This window comes from Macrotis lagotis, chromosome 1 (genome assembly GCF_037893015.1).
Source record: "Macrotis lagotis isolate mMagLag1 chromosome 1, bilby.v1.9.chrom.fasta, whole genome shotgun sequence".
NCBI classification, from domain to species: domain Eukaryota; kingdom Metazoa; phylum Chordata; class Mammalia; order Peramelemorphia; family Peramelidae; genus Macrotis; species Macrotis lagotis.
Genome location: NC_133658.1, coordinates 863,538,821 through 863,544,868, shown reverse-complemented (window position 1 = coordinate 863,544,868; position 6,048 = coordinate 863,538,821). Strand labels below are relative to the sequence as shown.

Genomic DNA, 6,048 nt, shown 5'->3' with positions numbered 1-6,048 from the left:
AGAGTAGAATAAGTGATGAATCAAAGGTTCTGGGTTCTAATCTCAGTTCTCTACCTGTGTGACCTTGGGCAAATCACTTCTGTGCTCCAAGTCTGGCTTTTTCTGAAGTTTCAAAAATCAATAGACCATATGAGGTATCTTTGGAGGTCCCTTCCTCTAAATTTATGACCCTATGGACATACAACATACATATTTGCTAATAAACATATACATGAATGCACCATTGCTTACCCACACCTACAGAATTTCACCAATGGATACATACACACACACACACACACACACACACACACATACACATGCATGTGTTGTGAACCATTCACCAAATTGCAGACATTTCCACTAGCAGCATCCCCCCACAAAACACAGATAAATGCATGCTAAAACACCCTCTAACACACACACACACACACACACACACACACACACACACACGAGTCCAACTTCTCTAATCTGTTCCCATCAGCCAGAGGGCTGCCCTTCTTCCTTTCCCGCTGGGATGGGCCTCCAGTATAAAGCTGGAGCAAGGCTACTTGGACGGCCTAGCATATTGTGTCATGGCCTCAGGATGTGGCCAGGTGGAGGGATGGGGGGAGGGGAGAAGCCCCTCAGATCCTGCCAGACCAGAGTGAGCAGAAAGAATGGAAATTCTGAGCCAGGGCCCCCATGGGGAGATTCCTGAAAACTCCCCAGCCCTTAACCCCTTCCATCCCAAACAGTGAGCCTTTTCCATCATATACACTTGGTTTTTTGACTTCTTACTCAGTCCTAATCCCCCTTCATGGAGTCCTCATCCCCTTCTGCTTTGCCTTCAACTCTCTCTTACAGAGCCCCACACAATTCCCATCAGCTACAAGGAACCTTCATCTCTCTCTCTCTCTCTCTCTCTCTCTCTCTCTCTCTCTCTCTCTCTCTCTCTCTCGTTCCCATCCAACTTACTGAACATACCCACCCCTCTCACTAAATCTATTCCTCCACATAGAGCTTCCATCCTCCTCCCTAAACTTCCATCCCCCTCAATGAGCCCCCATCTATTTCACTGAGCTCCCATCCCCCTCATGGGGCTCCTATCCTCCACACCACACTCTCTTCTGCCAAAAAGAACCATCATTCATTCCCTCACTTGAGTCTCCCTAAGTGAGTCAGAACTCCAAGCCCTTTTCAAGACCCCATCCACCTGGATCAGCTCCAGTTCCCCTCACTGAGCCCCTCACAGGCCCTATGTCCCCAGTCCCCCCTCACAGAATACCATTCATGGCCCTTAATACTCTCTCTCTGCCTTAAGGTAGCTTCTGGATAGTCAGGTCAAAGAGGCTGGGGGTGGGGGAAGCCCCTCAGATCCAGTCTGACCAGAGTGAGCAGAGAGAATGGAAGTTCTGATCCTATCTCCTGAGGTTCCCAGTGTCTGAGCTCAGCCTTTAGAAAGTCCCACCTATTTTCCTCCAGGATGGGCATTGGGCCCTCTTGTCTATGGCAGCCCCAGCCCAACCTCCCTGCTGACAATGACCCTCCATGCCAATCACTTCTTCATCTCCTCCACCTACCTTCTCCAGGGCCTCCCTGACTCAAACTTCTCACTTCTCCCATGACACATCCACTTATTTCTCTGCATACCTACCCTCCACTTCACCCCCTCCCCATTCCCCACCATATGGATGCTTCTCCTGCCACAGGGTGGCTTTCTATTCCAGATTTTTCTCTTCCTATAAGCCTTTCCTAACTGATTCTACTGAACCTTTATTCTTTCTTTTTTTTATTCTCCCCACCCCCAAAATCAAGATCTACATTTGTGAATATTGCAAAATCATTGACATGCTGACCCCTAAACTGGAGGCTTTCTGAGGGATGGGGCTATGTCTCCTCCCTTCTCCCCAGTAAGATGTCCTGATTGGGGAATGGGCTCATAAAGGGGCTCTTGCCCATTTCAGATCAGTCTTCCTGAGGGCATGGCTGGGTGTCCACCTAAGATTAGGGTCTTCCTGAAAGTCAGGCTTCTGTCTTTCTCAGAGTGGGGAGTCCTTGAGGAGAGAGGCCATGCCCCTTTTCTCAGGCAAGAAGCTCCATGAAGACAGGAGCTTCTGCTCCAACTTGGGTATCAAGATATAAAGGCAGAGAAAATGAAGGGAATGGAGAGAGAGTCAATGAGGGGATTTCTTTCCTTTAATTCTAATTGTAGAAGCCAATGTCTCCCTCTTCAAACTTCTCGAGGGTGGGGATGTCTTTTCTATCAGACCCAGAAGCTCCCCCTCTTTTTGCCTCTGGATTTCCCAGGGCCCAGCTTCTCTCCAGTAAGAAACAACACAAAGAAGAAACCTTGCTTCAGATGTAATGGGTTTTAATATTAAAAAATGTCTATGGGGGCATCCTAAATTCAAAGAAGTCCCAGAAGGCTCTGTTGGGTAGAGTGTTGGAACAAGGAGCTCTCCCCAAATATGGAAATAGGGATGGATAGATGGAGCTAGGCTATCTCATGTCCTCAGAAAAAATAATGAAAAATGGACATCAAGAGGAAACTGGGCTTTACTTTGTCTTGATGCTTTGAATAAAACCTTCAGCAAGACATGGTGGAAGATGGGGGCGGCTAGGTGGTGCAGTTGATAAAGCACTGGCCTTGGAGTCAGGAGGACCTGGGTTCAAATCCAGTCTCAGACACTTAATAATTACCTAGCTGTGTGGCCTTGGGCAAGCCACCTAACCCCATTGCCTTGCAAAAGAAAAAAAACCTAAAAAAAAAAAAAGACATGGTGGAAGAAAGAACCCTGGCATCCAGAGAGGTGGATTTACATTCTACCTCAAACACTACCTAGGTAATGTTGTGTATTTTGCTTCACCTGTTTGTCTCAGTTTCCTTATCTGTCAGATGAAGGATTGGATTTAGGCCATTTTAGGCCATTTAGTGGCCTCTAAAGTCCTTTCTGATCTAGATGTAGAGTCTCTCAAAAATCTAGCTCTAGGGGTAGGAAGCAGATACACAGGACAAAGAGAGGTCTAAATCTAAGGTAACTGGCTTTCTCTCTTTTGTCCAAACCCCAGAAGAGGAAAGAACTAGGGTTGGAGTCTTCTAGAAGGAGAAATTTGGGGCTATGTGTGTGGCAAACTTGTAGGGTTTGGAAAGAGGGACCAAAGGGATCTAAGGTGCCTTGGAGAACAGAGTTCCTGGAATCTTGGGGGTGGGGGCAGAACAGGAAGTCTGTAAGTAAGAGACCCAAGCACTGGGCTCCTGCTAAATTCCTCTAGGGTCCATCATAGTAGTGTTCTGCATATAGTAAATACTTGGTATGTGTTTACTGGACAAATGTTGAGTAAGAGAAGGCCAATTTAGAATTGGGGCTGGGTCATGGACTCTCAGAAGACTGAGACCAGAACCTCTGGTGCAGGGAGATGGGTGCATTTGGAGAAATAGGATGTGGTGAAGCTTGGAGGGAGGGCAAATCTAGACTCTGGAGATGGAGAGTCCAGGAAGATAGGACGAGGAATGGGGTGGGGGCACCATTTTGGCAAACCAGTGGCCAGTGAAAACTCCCCAGGGTCCTCCCTCCCACTTCCCTCTCCCCTATTTTGCCAACACAAGAATTATTGACTTTTTTTTTTTTGCTTTTTCCATTTAATTTTTTTTTAATACAAATTTGGATCTTTGGGTGTGTCCTGCCAACAGAAAACAACAACAACAACAGAAAAAAGAAAACAACCCAAAAGGAGTGAAAAAACCAGAAAGAAAAGCTGTCCCTAGAGAACCGTCCCCCCCACCCCCCACCATGCGTATTTGCACACCACGGAACCACAGCAGATGTACAGGGTGCAATATGCAATCCACAATTTATAATAAAACAGTATATACAATAAATAGGGTATTGTTCCTTTCTCTCTAACGACCTGTAAATAAATTTCTCAGTGCATACTGGAGGAGCTGCTCGGGCACCGCTCGGCCTCTCTCGCTCGCAATCTCTCGCTCGCTCTCGCAATCTCTCGCTCGCTCTTTTTTTTGTCTTTTTTTTGTCTAAAACTGTGTTCTGTTTTGTTTTGTACATTTTTAAAAAGTATTTACAATTGCTGGTTTTGTGCAGAAAGAGCTCACCTTCCGCTTCTGCATGGAGGGGGTGTGTGGGTGGGAGGGGGAGGGGTTCCCAGGGTCCAGGGTAGGCAATGGAAAAGGAGAAGGGGGCTTTGGGGTTCCAGGAAGGGGGGCAGTTGGGATGGGAGGCAGAGGGGGTGAGTTGCTCCTGCGGGAGGTTGGGGACGATGGGAGGGATCTTGGCGTTGGTTTCTGAAAGCTGTGGAGGAAACACAAGACAGTAGATTAGGACTAGGCTCTGTTGGAAATTAAGAACAGTCATATAGCAACATCTCACCCATATCATCCCCACCTCTTACTTCTTTGGAAATACTGAGTATGGATTATATCAAACTACTTTTAAAATCTCAGATTTGGGATTGTACTAGAAAGCAATAATGAAGAACCCTAGAGTAGGAGACAGTAAATCTGTGCCTCAATCGCCTCCTCCGTGAAATGAAAGAGTTGGATTTAATGATCCTTAAGGTCCCTTACAATTCAAGCATTATCTCAAAGTCCCCCTCATCTTTGTTATGTGTTCTAATAGTCAGTCTATTTTCTGAAAAAGTCACTAGCAACTTTTGCCTCCTACATCATTAAGCCCCTTACAGTTCTGACATTCTATGTTCTAAAGTCACTTCCTGCTCCAATAATCTATAGAGTTCCAACATTCTGTATTCTAAGGTTCTATAGTCCTAGCTCAAAATCCTCCTCCAAGAATCATCTGATCATCTATCTATCCTACCCACTTTGATAAGACCCTAGTCCCTCAATAATTTATTTCAAAAGTTGACTACAGGGGCGGCTAGGTGATGCAGTGGATAGAGCACCGACCCTGGAGTCAGGAGTATCTGAGTTCAAATCTGATCTCAGATACTTAATAGTTACCTAGCTGTGTGGCCTTGGGCAAGCCACTTAACCCCATTTGCCTTGTAAAAACCTAAAAAACAAAAAGAAAGAGTAGACTACAAAGAACCATTACATGATTTTTCCATAGGTTGCTTTGTTATCCAATAGTTATAAATACAATGGAATCCTTCATGTTTATTTTGCCCTTTAGAAAGAAACCTAAAATCTTGCATTGTCTCAAACCTCCATAAGTATAAGAAGCAAATATTATTTTTCCTCTATTTTACAGCTAAAAGAACTGAGGCTCAATGAGAGGAAATGCCAGCAATTTTAAGATAGCTTTCAGGTCTTGCCTGGATGGGTAAACCTTAGAAGAAATCCCAGGTAGAGACGACTTTGAAAATCTACTTCTCTCACCTCCTCATTTTATAGATGAATATCCTGAAGCCACAGGGGGTGAAACACCTTGCCAAGGCCAGTCAGTCACCAAACATTTGTAAACCCCAAAGGTTTATAAGTGGCCCAGGCAGGATTCAAAACTGGCTCTTTCTGACTCCAGATCCAGCTTTTCACTGCGCCCTTGGGACTCTTGCTTTCTCCTGCCTTTATTTCCCTCTTAGCACATAACACTATTATGAGCTCTTTGTTCTATGGTTGGAAGGCACTCAAAGTCCAACAAGTCCAAACCTCTCATTTTATAATAAAGAAATTGAGGCTCACAGAGCTAAAGAGACTTTGCTCAAATAGTCCCCACATATTACCCTGAGGGACAGGATTTGAACCCAGATTTTCAGACTCAAGAGGCAGCGTTCTTTTCTCTTACACTGCTCTGTCTCCCTTATCATGCTTCCTTCTTATCCTCTTTCTCCTCAGAGTCTCTGCTGTAACAGCCTGGTATTCTAGGACCTTCATGTTTTTAGGCATCAACAGTACATTTCTTGTCCCATCTCACCCTATTACTCAACCACATTGTGTGTGTGTGTGTGTGTGTGTGTATTATATATTCTTATTAGCTCTCTCCTTTTCTTCCCCTAATTTACCCTGGTGGAAAACATGTACCCATCCCTTATAAGGCTATGTCAAATATCACCCTCTCTTTGATTCCTCTCAGAAAGTAGTAGTCCTAGGGGCAGCTAGGTGGCGCAATG

At 45.2% G+C, this 6,048-nt stretch overlaps 1 protein-coding gene across 8 annotated transcripts in view; it reads right to left on the bottom strand.

Annotated features, from left to right (window-relative positions):
• Window positions 1–1,270: 1,270 nt before the first annotated feature.
• AHDC1 (AT-hook DNA binding motif containing 1) overlaps window positions 1,271–6,048 on the bottom strand; it is an 86,073-nt gene continuing 81,295 nt past the window's right edge. For 7 of the 8 annotated variants that reach the window (XM_074217975.1, XM_074217974.1, XM_074217973.1 and 4 more), the window contains one exon: window positions 1,271–4,271. The gene's annotated coding sequence lies outside the window, so the exon portion shown is untranslated. The remainder of the gene's footprint in view (window positions 4,272–6,048) is intronic. The other variant, XM_074217980.1, reaches the window with a different exon arrangement.